The sequence below is a fragment of the Peromyscus californicus genome, unplaced genomic scaffold (genome assembly GCF_007827085.1).
Source record: "Peromyscus californicus insignis strain IS unplaced genomic scaffold, ASM782708v3 Scaffold_23__1_contigs__length_62951481, whole genome shotgun sequence".
Classification (NCBI taxonomy): Eukaryota; Metazoa; Chordata; class Mammalia; order Rodentia; family Cricetidae; genus Peromyscus; species Peromyscus californicus.
Window position 1 is genome coordinate 13,607,474 of NW_026294534.1, and position 15,254 is coordinate 13,622,727.

General features: G+C 42.3%; 1 long non-coding RNA gene across 1 annotated transcript; it reads right to left on the reverse strand.

Moving 5' to 3' along the window:
• Nucleotides 1-4,390: 4,390 nt before the first annotated feature.
• Nucleotides 4,391-14,776, reverse strand: LOC128118930 (uncharacterized). The gene is made up of 2 exons (XR_008221390.1): nucleotides 12,036-14,776; nucleotides 4,391-4,610 (listed from the first exon to the last, which is right to left on the reverse strand). It is a non-coding gene; the product is annotated as an uncharacterized LOC128118930 (long non-coding RNA).
• Nucleotides 14,777-15,254: the final 478 nt, after the last annotated feature.

The following is a 15,254-nucleotide window of genomic DNA, read 5'->3' on the forward strand; positions in this document are numbered from 1 at the left end:
AATGGGAAGAAACCACCTCAGGATGAGACCCAAGGGGTCTAACCCCTTAAGCAGGATATAAATCTTTGATCCAGATCCCACCAGCTATCATAGAAGATTCTGGATTTCAGGAGAAAAGATGCCTCCAGCAGAAGTGGTAATGGAAATTCCACAGTGGAAAAAAGTATTAGTTATTATAATTCAACTTCCAAGTACTTGGGGAAATGGGGAATTCTAAAGGTAACTTGGCTTTATGTTTTCTTCAACAGGACACAATTGATATTCCTAAACTGGTTTCTTTTTTTTTTAATGTATTTTTTTCACACTAAACTAGAACTCCTACACAATAAAGCAAAAGATAACGGGTAGCCTACTCCAATTGGAATTTTAAAACATCTAAGAAAAACAATGAAATTGCTAACTTGGAAATAATGTTTTGAAAAGGTGTAAATCTCAGCAGCTGCCCAGAAAAGGAGAGTGAAGAAAGAAAAAGAAAAAAAGCTACATCCTTTGAAGTAAACTGATGCAGAGGTCATGCACACATAAGAGCCATCCACCATAGTCACCCACATGATGGGGACCAGGGAGCTTCAGAAAAAGTAAAGAAGTCCAGTGTCCAATGTACAAAATAAAAACCAGACTCTGGTCAGCATCTGAATGTAAAAGACAAGAAGAAAAAAGAAATAGTTACTCCTAACTTGGAAAGATGGGCTGACCAGCCAACCTCAAGGTACTGCACTAAGAGATGAGAATTCTGGGAAGGAAAGGTACATTATCTCAGTAATGAAACAGTTATTATGCCTGTCTACTGAGCATGGCTTAAGGTGAGCTCACCTTCCTAGGTGTGGTCCTGCCTTCCTTGGAGGGGGGTGATCCTTTGTCAAGGTCATGGACCTGCCCAACTGGATTAACTCTTAAGGAAGAAGACAATTGCTTGTTTCTACTTAATGCTAGAATCTATTCTCTTTTTTAAAAGATGTATTCTTTTTAATTATGTGCATATATAAGGGATATGTGCAGCAGTGCTGGTGCCTGCAGAAACCACAGAGGCATTGGATGCCTCAGAAGTTGAAGTCCTAGGCAGCTGTTAGCTGCTTGATATGCAGCTGGGAACTGAACCCAGGTCCTTTGCAATAGCAGTATGCACCCTTCACTGCTGAGCCATCTCTCCAGCTGTCTTCATTACTGCTCTACTGCTGTGACAAAGCACCATGACCAAGGCAACTTGCAGAGGAGAGGATTTATTGGGGCTCATGGTTCTAGAGAGTAAGTCTTATGGCAGGGAGCATGGCAGGCAAGCAGGCAGGCATGCTGCTGAAGCAGTATTTGCTAAGTTTATATCCTGATCCAAAAGTAGAAGGCAGAAAAAAAGCTAACAGGGAATGGTATGGGCTTTTGAAACCTCAGAGCCCACCCCAGTGACATACCTCCTTTAACAGCATACTTCCTGATGCTTCCCAGACAGTTCCACCAACTGGGAAGCAAACATTCAAATATTTGAGCCTATGGGGGTCATTCTTATTCAAACCACCAACCAGCCCAGATTCCATTCTTTATCACAACAGTTGGTTAACACCAAAACACTGCTGTCACTGCTGGACCAGTGGGTACATCTTGTCTGGCAAGTCCATATGGTAGCACACAGGGTAAACAGCTGGGAAAGAACAGTGATTTTTCTCCCCAGCAGCCTGCATAGAACCTTCTGGCCCTATGAATTCTAGCTAGCAGGAAGAAAGCTTTCGGCTAGGTTCTAGGTTGATTTCTCTGTGTCCTATATCCAAAGTATATGTTATCTTCAGCAATACGGTCTTACCATCTAGTTCTAGTAAACAATGGTGATAGCCTATATTGTTTTAGAAGCCTCTGGGGTTCTCTGGCTAACAACTCATAGGGAAGTATCCCACATCTGGCACTGGGGTTTTTATTTTTTAAAAAATGTCTTCTGGGAGCTGTATTATCAAGTCATGTTAGACTTTTTAAAAATTGTATGTTCTAGTTTATATAGTAGCAGATTTCCATATGGGCTTTTCATCCATTTTTAGTTTTGTTTGACCCTCACCCCAACTTTCACCATCCCTCTAGCCCATACCCATTTAAACCACTCTGCTCTCTCCAACTCTCCTTTCACATCGTATGTATGTTTGCTCTCCCCCAACTCCCAGAAACTCCTCTCAGCATCTCAAGGATCCTTTCTTGTTTCCTGTCCTTTACAAGTACTCATTCCAACTTAAACACACAAATCTGAGAATCTCAAAGTATCTTCGTATGAGAGAGAACAGTATTTTGTATTTCCAGGTCCATCACTTGGTATATTTTCTAGGTCCATTCATTTTCATAACTTCATTTTTCTTTAGTAAAGAATAGAATTCTATTGTGTATATGTACATTATCATTACCCACTCATCAGTGAATAGATTTGTAGGCTGATAGCACTTCCTAGCTATTGTGAACAGAACATCAAAGAACACAGATAGGTAGAATATAGTATAGACTTTGGGTAAATATCCAGAAGTGATTAACTAGGCCATATGGTAGTCCTATAATTCACTCTTTGAGAAACTTCTACACTGATTTCCATAGTGGCTGCATCAGTTTACATTCCCACCAACGGTGAGTGTTTGTCTTTCCCCAAATCCTCACCAGCCTTTTCTTCCCTTTGTTTTTTGGTAGGATTTTATTTGCTGACTGGGGTGAGGTCAAATTTCAAGGTAGTGTTAACTTGCATTTCTCTGATGACTAGTGAAGTTGGACATTTAAAAATGTTTATTGACCATTTGTATTCCTCCTCCTCCTCTTCTTCTTCTTTAAATTTACCTAATATACCACACATCCCATGGTACTCACGTGGAAATCAGAGGACAACTTGTGGTAGTCATTTCTATCTTTCTACAAGTGTATCCTGTGAATCAAAATCAGGTCACCAGCCCCAGCAGTCAGGGCCTTTAGCCACAGAGCCATTTCCCCAGCCATCTCCATCAATTTTGAGAAATAGCTTTGATGGATATAGCAATGTTGTTGACAGTTGTTTAGTCTCAAGGTTTCATTCCTTGACTTTGAAGGTTGATGACAGATCTGATATTATTCTGCTGTTCTTACCTTTGTAGGTGACGTAGTATTTTCCCTTATGGCTTTTAGTATCTCTTTGCTTTGTATATCCTGACATGTTTTGGAAATGTTCTTCTCTGGCAATTTCTATTTGGGGTTCTCAATGCCCTAAATTATATTCCTTTCTCCAAAGTTTTGGAATATTTCTGCTATAATTCCACAGAAGCTATTACTTTAATGTTTATTTCAACTCTTTCCTCCATCTTATAGATTCTTAGGTTTGGTCTCTTTGTTGTATCTCAGAGTTCTTGGACAATGTGGCTATGGTCCTTTATTTATTCTTTTCTTTCATATGTGAATGCAGTACTTACCAACCTTGAACTCCAATCTACAGTCTTCTTTCTTCTGTTTGGTAGAACCTATTATACTTCCCACTGTTTCATATTTGGTTCATTGAGTTTTTTATTTCCAGCACTTCTATTTTTCACCACCCTACAATTTGTTAGAAGAGTCTGATTTGATTCTTGCTTGGTTAAAATGCTCGTTTCCCTCATTTACTATCTTTACTTCTTTAGGTGACACTGTGTTCTTGAGAATTTCAACACTGGGTATAATACTCATGTTATACATTACTTCTAAATATTATGTCAGATAAGGAGGGTAGAAAATGGAAACAAGATCAGACCCAGATCAAGAGGATTAATAATGCTAACAAGATCTGGAGGCTTTCCTCTCTGACCCCAGAAACTTCTTCTGCATGCTCATCCTCAACTTCATCAGATCCTAGGAGACTTTCCTAAAGCTAAGGATATCCAGAACTAGAGACAGATTTATCTTGGACTATCATTAGCTCTCTTAATAGCCATTTACTGCCCACTGCTGCATCTGACCTAATAACCTTTTATCAGGTAAAACCTTTGAAATGTACTAACTTCTCAAGCCATTAATTATGACAAGCCCAAAGGAAAGATGTCATCAGATAACCCCTATTGCAGAGACTCCTCCGCTTTGTTGAAATCCACTTATCTGATGTTCCCACCAATGTATTTGGAATTTCCTTAATTATGGCCATTGTTTTGTAACTACAAAGGTTCATGTAACCGCTCTCACACTGCAACACGGTATTTGAGGCATCCCATTCCCAGGCAATGGTCACTCATATTTGATTCATAATAAGCTGTCTCTTATTCTTCTGAGATGAGCCCTGAGTTTTGCTTTGAAAGCAGAATTTTGTTTTATGATTGTCACAGTTGCTCATGCATTGATGAATTAGATGCTTATAAGGCTTCCACGAACATTTATAAGCCATAATGTTAATCCCAAAGATGGGAGGAGAAATACCACTGACCCAATCATCAAGGCCAAATTAATTAAAACAAGCAATTAATTAAAGCAAGCTTTTTTATTTGTATACATGGGCTGCCTCCCCATAAGGTGAGATTCAAGAGTTCAGCATTGTATATGAGGAAGACAATGTTCTTATAGCTCAGGGGTAGGGAGTTTCCCAATCAGGGATTTGGCAGGCAAAATAGTCTGGTTACAGGAGCAGAACATAAGCATAACAAGTTGGTCATGATGACCTTGACCTGAAACAAAGACATGATGGCAAGGTGGTCATAACAAGGTAGACATTACAACAAGCAGTCATAACAACCTTCTGAAACAAAGATAAGGTTGCAAGATGGTTATTTGGAACAAAGACATAGATGGCTGCCATTGCCTGGAATAGGCAGTACAAAACAGTTTGCACTTAAGATTATACAGGTGTGGCACTGCCCAGTTCTTGAGAAACAGAGATTTCATCATAAACAGGAATGAGCCTATTTTGTCCTTACTATAAGATGTCTTTTAAGCTTAAGATGGAAGCAGGCTGGTTCATCAATAGGTCCATGATACATTTAAAATTAGTTGTTGCATAAAGTGTGAGACATAGGCCAAGCTCATTATTTCCAATATGGATACTTGATTATTACAACATCATAATTTTCTCCCAAACTACTTTATACTTTTGCATATGACTAATCATTTCAACATGGCTCTATTTCAGTAGCATTCTGTTCTAATGATCTTTTAACCCTTTCACCAAAATTACACTGTCTTACTATACCTTTGTTCTCAGGTCCCAAAGAAACCCAGGACAAATGGCTAACAGTGATACCTATTTAACAGATTGAAGTGCACACTGGCCTCCAGCCTTTCTCAGCATCATGAGTACTTTTACAGAGTCCAGGCTCCTCTTTGCTCTTCTTTCCCCCACCCCCAACTCTAAACCTCTCCAGATCCTGAGCTTTGCTTCCCTTCCCCCAGCTTCTGATTCTTATAAAAATCTGCCATTTTGGCCACAGCCTCCCTTGGTTCTCCACTCTTGGCTCCTGGTCTCCTCTCTTGCCCTTCCCTCTCCTCTCATGGTCTGCTCTGTTGTGCTGGCCATGTTCTGTCTGGGCTCTTCCAGATGCCTCTGGCTGTTCTCTCCCTCATATCTACAATAAAACCTTCTCCACAAGCATACCCTTGCAATGGTCATGTCTTCATTTTCATTCATTTATCAGAAGTCTTGAAATCAAGCACTATGCCCTCCCATCTTTTTATTTCCAATTATTTTGTGGGTCGGAGAGGTAACTTAGCAGTTAGGAGCATTTGCTGTTCTTCCAGAAGAGCTGAATTCCACCCTCCATGTCTGGCAGCTCACAACTGTCTGTAACTCCAGCTCCAGGGGATCCAATAGCCTTTTCTAGCATGCCCAGGCACCTACATGCATGTGTGCATATACATACATACATACACATCATTTGTTTAAATGTTATGGATAGTTTACCCCTCCCCCACCAAAAAAATAATTTGGAAACTAGGTATTTTGGCTCACACTTGTAATCTCAGCCAAACTGAGAGGCTGAGACAGGAGGATTGGCATGAGTTTGAGGACAGCTTTGGCTACATAGTGAGTTCCAGGTCTGCCTAGACTACACTGAGACTCTTGTTTTTAAAATCCAGTAGCAAAGTGTACTAGAATTGGTTCATTGTTTTTGGATGATGTGACAGAGTGCCCTAGATTGGACTTTATAAAGAGGGCACACAGTTCTGGAGGTGGGATGTCTAATATTAAAGCACTGTGGGCTAAGGTGTCTGGCTTCAGTCACTGCATCTGCCTGTCAGAACTACATTTTGCCTTTATTCAGAAGGAGTCTTTTTTCTCATGCTGGGTCTCCTGGTCTTGGGAACCCACAGACAAGCTCTCACCATAATCACATGACCTGAAGAACACAGAATTGAATGCACATAGAATTTGGGGATGATAGGAAATTGTTTTTTGAGGGGTGAGCTTCAGGGGCGTGGCTTGTGTTTGTCTTTAAGCTTTTTTTCTGAGGAAAAGCCTCAAATCTTTCTTTTCTGATATTCTGTCATGTAATTAGTTGTTTTTATCTGGCCCTCCTCCTCTTCCTCTTTCCTGTGGTAGTTCACCAATGTGGTTTCTTAGCAGTTTTCAAGTTTGTCCTGATTGAGGTTAACTTGGGTTTATGTTTTCCTTAAGTTATTAATTCTAAACATGGCATTACTTCTCAAATAACTTTTCCCTGCTCAACCATCTCTCTACTGTACTGATGTATGACTTTGCCCCTAGGCCAGGAAAGCTATGGTCTCTCTGGCATTTGCATCTATTTCTGAGCTGCCTGGTAAACTTTTCTTTCTCAGGTTATGCTGAGTCTTTCAGTCCTAGAGTATGTTCCTCTTCATCTTCCTATTCTCTGGTGAAATCTATTCCTAGGGCTGAGGGTATATATAGCTCAGTGGAAGAACAGTTGCCTGGCATATGTGATGCCCTGGGTTCAAAATCCCAGTTTGTGCCCAATACCACAAAAACAAAATGGAATCTAGCCCCATCTCTTCCTTTATTTTAGCTGTGGTTATAACAGATGCTTTCAACTGTCTGCTAATTTCAGAGTCTGAGCCATTTCCTGGTTGGCACTGGTGGTCACCATTTCTTGTCTTTGTTTTGTTTTGTCAGACAATTCTGCATTCTGTCTTGGACAAATTGAGCATTACCTTTTGAGACTCATGGTGCTATGAGCTAAAGCAGTCTGGTTTGTTTCTGCAGATTGAGATTGTTCCCTCTATAGACCGTCCAGTTTCCCAAAGCATTTCTATACCCCTCTGGGTCTATTCTACAATTTCAACTCCAGAAGACCTCCCTCAGTGGGCTGTGGAGGTATAATGAGAGGGACCCTTATCTTTGGAATCTCCCACATTGCTGATTCCCAAGACTCCTTTTCCAGGGTCCTTTGGTCATAACTAGTTTTACACTGGAGTTTTAGCTGTGTGTCCCCACTGCAATTGTGTAGATCTGTAAGGTGGAGTAGCTAGGAGAAGAGAAAACATGGGAGAAGGGAGAGGAAAGAGGAGACAAGGAGGAGAGGAAAGAAGGGTGGGTGCTGTGGGATGGTCTGTATGTCAAATGTGTTGCTGATTGGTCAATGAATAAATCACTGATTGGTCAGTGGCCAGGCAGGAAGTATAGGTGGGACTAACAGAGAGGAGAATTGAGAGAACAGGAAGCTGGGTGGGAGAGACACTGCCAGCCGCCATGATGAGAAACAGCATGTAAAGATGCCGGTAAGCCACGAGCCATGTGGCAAGGTATAAATTTATAGAAATGGATTAATTTAAGCTGTAAGAACAGTTAGCAAGAAGCCTGCCACGGCCATACAGTTTGTAAGCAATATAAGTCTCTGTGTTTACTTGGTTTGGTCTGAGTAGCTGAGGGACTGGCGGGTGTCAGAGATTTGTCCTGACTGTGGGCCAGGCAGGAAAACTCAAGCTACAGGTGGGACAGGAAAGTGGGAGAGAGGAGCAGGAAGGGAGACATCAGGGAAAGAGAAGAGGGAGGGGCTGAGAGAGGAAAGGAGAGAGTTGGGGAGAACGGGGTGGGGATGAAGGGGAAGGAGAAGCTGGATTTGCCACTCATGGTCTGCTTACAGCAGGCTTTGCTGGGCTCTCTAATGGGAAGGAGGGGTTCTTCCTGGAACTTGGAACTTGTGCCCTTTATGCCCATCACATGGTTCTGTACCTCAATCAAGGGCAACTGTGGTTAAAGCAAGAATGAAAACTCAAGCTGTACTTGAGTACAGCCTGTAAGCTCATCCCTTGGGAGGCAAGGGGTCCCAAATTCAAGGCGAGCCTGAGAAATGCAGTGGCGCTCTACCATAACAAAAATACTAATCACAAGTCCTAGTCATTAAAAAAAAAAAAGGTGGTGGGTTCTATATGTGTATGGTGTGTGTGTGTGTGTGTGTGTGTGTGTGTGTGTGTGTGTGTGCAAGCATGTACCAGGCATGCATGTGGAGGTCAGGAGTCCATCCTCTCTCCTCAGCTTGTGATGAGGTTATCTCCTCTGTTCTATTTCTTCATTGCTTATTCTGTGCTAGCTGGCCTGTGAGCCCCTGGGCAATTCTCCTGCCTCTCCCTCCCATCTCTTACTCAAAGTGCTAGGATTATAGATGTGAGCCACTGCACTCAGCTTTCTAAGTAGATCCCAGGGACCAAACTCAGGTCATCAGGCTTGTACAGCAAGGACCTGCACTGGAGAAGCCATCACCTGCAAGCCCTGTTTTTGAAAACTATGCCTTTAAGATTTATTATGTATTTTACGTATATGGGTGTTTTTCTCTGCATGTCTGTCTGCACGTAAGAAGAGGACACTGGATCCCATCGAACTACAGTTATAGATGGTTGTGAGCTGCTATGTAGGTACTGGGAAATGAACTGAGGGTCTCTTAACTGCTGAGCCATCTCTTTAGCTCCTATTTTTGACATCTGTATTCATTTTCTCTTCCCGACTGTTGTTTATCTCTTAAAGTCTTGAGGTAGTTGCTGCTTCACTCTCTGTTACTTGCAGCCAGTGAACGAGTTAATTAGTAACATGTTTGTTGAATGAAAAAGAAAGGCAAAGGCACTGGGCCTGTGCAGGTGAGGACCCTCTCTCTTCTCCATTGTGACCCTGGTACTGTGTGCTCCATGGTAAAACACACACACACATACACTGCTGGAGTTCACTGGCAAAGAGAGAATGAACAACAAAATATGAAAGTGATCAGGAAACCAAATTTAACTCAACACATGCCGTGAGTCTGAAGTGAGATGATGCTAGGAGAATGATGGGTCTTTTGTTGAAGGCTTGAGGTTGATAGCTAGAACCTCATGGGCACATTCAGGTTTTGAAAGATTTAAAAGGAGTGTTTCTAGCAATGCTGTTAACTAATAAATAAAGCTCTTGCCAGAGCAGAAAAATCTGGAAGGAATATGCTGTTCAGGAAAAAAAAAAAAAAACTAGCCAGCATACATATTAAGACAGCTAGTGTATAAATTGGTGATATCAAGCTCAACACTGGCAAGCCTGTGCCCACTGCTCTTTTCTTCTGTGGACACAATGTGACCAGCTGCTTCAAGCTCCTGCTGCCTTGACTACCCAACTGTGGTAGACTGTATGTGGCACTCTAAACTAAACAAACCTTTTCTCCCTTAAGCTGCTTTTGATAGGGTACTTTTTTGCAGCAATGGGGAAAGAAACTAAGGTAGTTACATACCTGAAGTCATGTAAAAATCCCCTGGGTATAAAGAGGCCATGAATGAAAGGTTTAATAAATTCTGAGCTGGGCCACCAGCATCACAACCCAAGGGGAACGAAGTCTAGGCCTGGTGCTACAGCTGCAGAAGATGGGCAGCTCTGTAGAGGAGTTGGCAGCCCCTGCCAGCCACCGAATCACACATAGGGTGGGTGCTAAGGCTTTAAAAAAATTTTTTTTAATGTATGAGTGCTTTGCCTGCATGTATGTCTATGTGTGCCCAGTGCCCTTGGAGTCAAGAAAAAGGTTGTCAGATTTCCTGGAACTACAGTTACAGATGGTTGTGAGCTGCCACATGAGTTCTGGGAATTGAACCTGTGTCTTCTGAAAGAGCAGCCAGTGGTCCTAACCTCTGAGCCAATTCTCCAGACTAGAAAAGGAACATGGTATAAGTTGTAAGTAGTAGTGGTACATTCTGCTATAAACATTAAACATTTTTTTAAATGTTTCAGGCTTTGATGTCTGGTAGGAAGATTTCTTTTATAAATGTTAGAAACTCAAGAGAACTAATCCGTACATCAGAGTCAGCATCAATTATCAGAGCATCAAAACCTACAGCTGAAAATTAGACTCAGTCAAAAACACCCGAGTAGCAGGTGTGCCTGAGAGCAGCCACAGCTGGAGACTTCCAAGAATGAACATAGCCTTTCCTCAATCAGTTGCAGTGCCTTATGATGAGTCCTAGTGGAGACATCCCAGTGTTGTGAAGAGAGGCTTCTGCCTGAGGAACCAGGGCACACAAGCCTGGGCATGCTCTTGGCAGGAAGAAAAATAGTGTGAAGGTGTCAGCAGTGTACAAACTAGAAAGGAAGAGCTTACCAGCATATATTGTTAAACCAGCCTGCCTCCATCTTAGGCTTGAAAGCCAAGTTGTAGTAAAGATAAACTAGGTTCATTTCTGTTTATGAGTAAATGTGTTTCTCAAGGATTGGGCTATGCCGCGCCTGTCATCTCAACTACAAACAGTTCTGTCCTGCCTGTTCTGGAGAGAGCAACCATGTCTTTGTTTCAAGAGACTGTTAGGATCACTGTGCAACCATGACTTCATTTCAAAAGGTTGTTAGGACCAACTTGTTATGCTTATGTTCCGCTTCTGTGACCCCTGCTTACTTGCCTGCCCAATCTCCCACTTGGAACCCCCCTATTTTCTATATTATATTAGCTATATATTATTATATTATCTTTATCTATATTAGCTATTAAAATCTAAGGTTTTTATAGCTCAGGCATCCTGAGCTAATGTTTTTATTAAACCTTATTTATTTTTTTTTTAACTTTATCTTCCTCACATCCAGTGCTGACCTCTTGAACCCAGCCTTAGTGGGAGACAGCCTGAGTATAAGAATAAAAATAGCTTGCTTTAATTTTATTTGCCCCCATTTGGGCCAGTGGTCTTTCTTCTCCCATCTGTGGGATTAACATGACAGCATGTATTCAAACACTGTGGAAGCCCATTTTCAGGTTCCTAGTGGCTTTACCCAGCAGGTCTGCATAGAGGATGATTAGGACCACAGGCCTGACTGAGTGCAGGTGTCTGAGATGGTACTAGGGGGGAGGTCTTTTGCTCCACCCCTTGGTGTCTCTATAAATACCCTGGGGCAGAGACAGTCAGGGCCCATTGGAATAGGTTCTAGGCCCTCTCGAGGCTATCCTGTATTTTCTGTTTATCTCCACACTCTAAATTCTTCTATCTAATATTTCCTGCTGCTCTCACTTAAAACTCTGGGGAGCTATGGGGTTGGTGGGTAAATGCCCCGCAAAATACTACAAAATGAAACAGTGATGTTTTTCTAGAGAATGAAAAACAGTTTGTGTAAAGTATCAACATTGGAAAGTCAGCAAGGGATGAGATCTCAGACAGGTGGGGCTAGACTGGAGAGAGCTGAGTGGTATCCTAAGGACCTTGTCTTAGCTAGAGATTGCTTCTATGCAAAGATCTTAAGCCCACTCTAATACAACAGGAAAAGGCCGTTCTTTATAAGAATCAGGAACTGTCATGGAACGTGTCATTGCTGGTGGTCAGCAGGATGCCTCAGAGCATCTGACTTTGTCCTTCCTGACAGGTACACAAGCTGTTTCTCTCTCCAAGCTCATCTGTTCAGGCCATCCATGGCATTTGTGATTTGTGTTCATGACTTGGAGTCACACCACTACTGAAATCCAGCGCTTAGCTGTGTATGGCCATCAACAGTGTCTCAGCTGGTCCAGGACTTAATCACCTTGGATCCAGTTACCTGGTGGGAGAGGAGTGATTCTCTAGAACAGGCTGACTGTGATGCTGCCTTGCTTGGCAGTGCCTGTCGAATGCCTTCCAAAGAAGACACACGGGCAGAGAAAACACTGCATAAATATCTCACAAGTGGGGATTAGCATCTTAGCTGTGCAGCTACTGACCTGTCAGACTGAGTCAACTTCTGCCAGGAACTTCTTCCCAGAAGATAAAGCTGTTTGCCAAGCACTTAAGTAACTCCCAGGAAAGCATGTCTTCCTAGAGTGCAGATTTCCTCTTCAGTTTAGTCAAGGAGTATTTATGGGCTTACCTGCTGTGCATTGGTCCAGACTGTAGAAAGACAGCAAGAGCAAAATAAAGCTCCTCACTAGGATCCTCCATTCTAGCCATCATGTCACACAGAAATAATGTACTAAGACAGAAGCAGAACAAAGGGGTTTATAATGGTACTAGGTTTGGCTGAAGCAAACTAAAACCTAGAATAGATTTAAACAAGTGAAATTTTGATTTTTTTTTTTCAAGAATCCTGAAGGTATAAACATGATACTCTGCTTCATAAGTTCTAGTTCTAGGATGGAAAGATGGCTCAGCAAGTAAAAGTTCATGAAAGTCATGTGAAGACGGGAGAGACCTGCCTCCATGAAGTTGTCCTCTGACCCCTACACACATATTGTGGCATACATTCACCCCTTATCATGAATGCCCTGCATACACCTTCATCTTCCTAGGGAATAGTCTCCTGGGACAAAAATTCAAGAGTGGAGGGTGGCTCAGTCCTGAACGTTTGGATGCTGTGCACCTGAGTCTTGACAGATCCATGCCCATGCAGCTATAGAGGTGGTTCAGAACACAGCATTGCAGACCAGAGATAGGACTTTGAGGTTTTACTGAGGCAGGAGCATTTCCAGCAGAGAAGTAACACAAGGATCTGTGCCTCCTGTATTTGTTGGCTAGGGGTAGGTAACCAAGCACCACATATTGGGGCTCGAACAGAGGTCTACTGTCGCCATCTTGGGAGTAGAGGATGGAAAGCGAGACTCTGGCGGGATAGAGTTCTGAGGACTGGCAGGGGAGGGCCTGTTCCTGGGTTATCTCTTTGGCTGACAGGTGGCTTTGTTCTGTGTCTCTTTTCCAGGCCACCTACTTTGAGAGTCTGTATCCCAAAGTGTTGTTAAAGTGGCTGAGATCCACCCTGATCACTTCCTTTTAATTTGGCTACCTCTATGAAGACCTTCTATACAATAAGACCACTTTCCAAGGTGCAGGAGGGAGAATTTTATATGCATTTGGGAAAGCACAAGTTAGCCCACACCAGCTACTCTGTAGAGGGTTTAGTGAATAGAGTACAATAGGCATATGGGTGGGCCCAAGGACACTAGTTCAGAGGTGGTTATAATCACACAGATCAAGGACCAACTGGTGTCTGGGAAGTGTGTCACTGAGATAGGGATGGATAGGGTGTATCGTGATGTCGAAATCAGTAGCGCATGCTGATGGGTAGAGGGTGGGGTGAAGAGTTGGGCATGTTGAGCACTGACCTCCTTACCTCCTCAAGACTTCATCATTTGCTGATTCCTCACTTGGGAGTGCTGGTCTTTCATCTTTGCATGACCATCATATTCCTAACTTAAGTGTCCTATCCTGAGCATCCTTTAGTATTAGTGTTTAAAGATGCCACTGTATAACTCACTCTACTGTACACATCTTTCTGTTTTAAATCTCTGGCTCTTGTAAGTAGTTTCAACTGTCTGTCTCTTACCACTGACATTATGTTCCACCAAGCAGACAGACCTTATCCACCTTGCTTCTTAGAAATCTGTTGCCAGACTCTACATCAGCATCAGAAACCTAAGTACTAATCATTGTCTCTAGTGCCTGTTGGATATCGACAGGTAATGAATCAGGGGAATACAGTTACCTGGAGGTTTTAACATGGATGGCAGGATAAGTGATAATGGAAAGCCTACCTCAAACAGGGATTAGTAACTGTTATGGCCTAAATCTGAATATCCCCACAGGGTCATGTTTGCAATGGTGGTGCTATTCTAGAATGCTCCTGACCTTTTGGCAGAAGTGTATCAATATGGACAGCCCTTTGAAGATGATAGCCTTGCCCTGGTTCTGGCCTTGCTCTCTGCTTCCTCAGATGTGACAGCCTCAGTCTTCCCTATCACCATGGCCTGAAACCCTCTGAGACCAGGCACCAAAATTCTCACTTATTTCTGTCAGGTATTTTGCCAAATTAATGCAAAATGAACAAATACCGTAATAAACATTTTTTTGGTTTGTATAACTGGAGGGGTGGGTTCCACGGTTGGTTGACACGATTAAGTAGCCTTGTTCCTTGTGTTGTTAGGGTTCCTGACAGGAATACAGACTTGAGGATTTCATGAAAGACTTCTTATTTCTCCCCTTTGTCTTGCATTTTACATGCCAGCTTTGTAAACAGAGGCTTTTTTGACCTGCCTGGTCCTGCAGCCGCTTTTAAAATAATCACTCAGACTTAATATGAATTACAAACCATTTGGCCCAATGATCAGGCTTATTACTAACTAGCTCTTACAACTTAAATTAACCCATTTCTATTAATCTGTATTTTGCCATGGCTTCATGGTATTAACCTGTTCTCTAGTATATCTTGTTGCCCCATTGGCTCGATGGAGTCTGCTCTGACTCTGTCCTTCTTCCTGTATCTCTACTTGGATTTCCTGCCTGGCTCCATCCTGCCTTGTTATAGGCCAAAACAGCTTCTTTATTAAGCAATGGTAATAAATCATATTCACAGCATACAGGAAGACCATCCCACAGTATAGCTTCATTAAAAAACTGACTTCCTTGGGGTTGGGGATTTAGCTCAATGGTAGAGCGCTTGCCTAGCAAGCACAAGGCCCTGGGTTCGGTCCTCAGCTCCTGGGGGGGGGGGGGGGGGACCTGACTTCCTGAGCCAGACACACTAGTATAGGCCTATAGTCCTAGAACATGAAAGGACTGCTTGAGCTCAGCAGTGTGAGACCATCCTGGGAACCACAGTGGGACTATCTCAAAACAAGAGAACCTCCCAAATGGGTTCCTCCATCATGTCATTTATTAATTCTTTTAGAAATATAGCTTTTATACTTTAGAAATAAACCTTTTATACTTTAAATAGCATACACACACACACTATATTTTTAAAACAATAAAAAATTAGTAAGAAGGATGGTCTGCTTACATTTTTATTTCTGCTAATCTCCCTACTGCCAAGTGTAAAAGAAGACACTGGGAGGGGAACACATGTTAAACAAGGCTGACTGACTGATTAGAACTTATTTGAATTGTGGAGACTGGAATGCTGCAAGTCTAGAGTCCAATTACCTTGAGTTATCCTTAGCTCTCTAAATAGC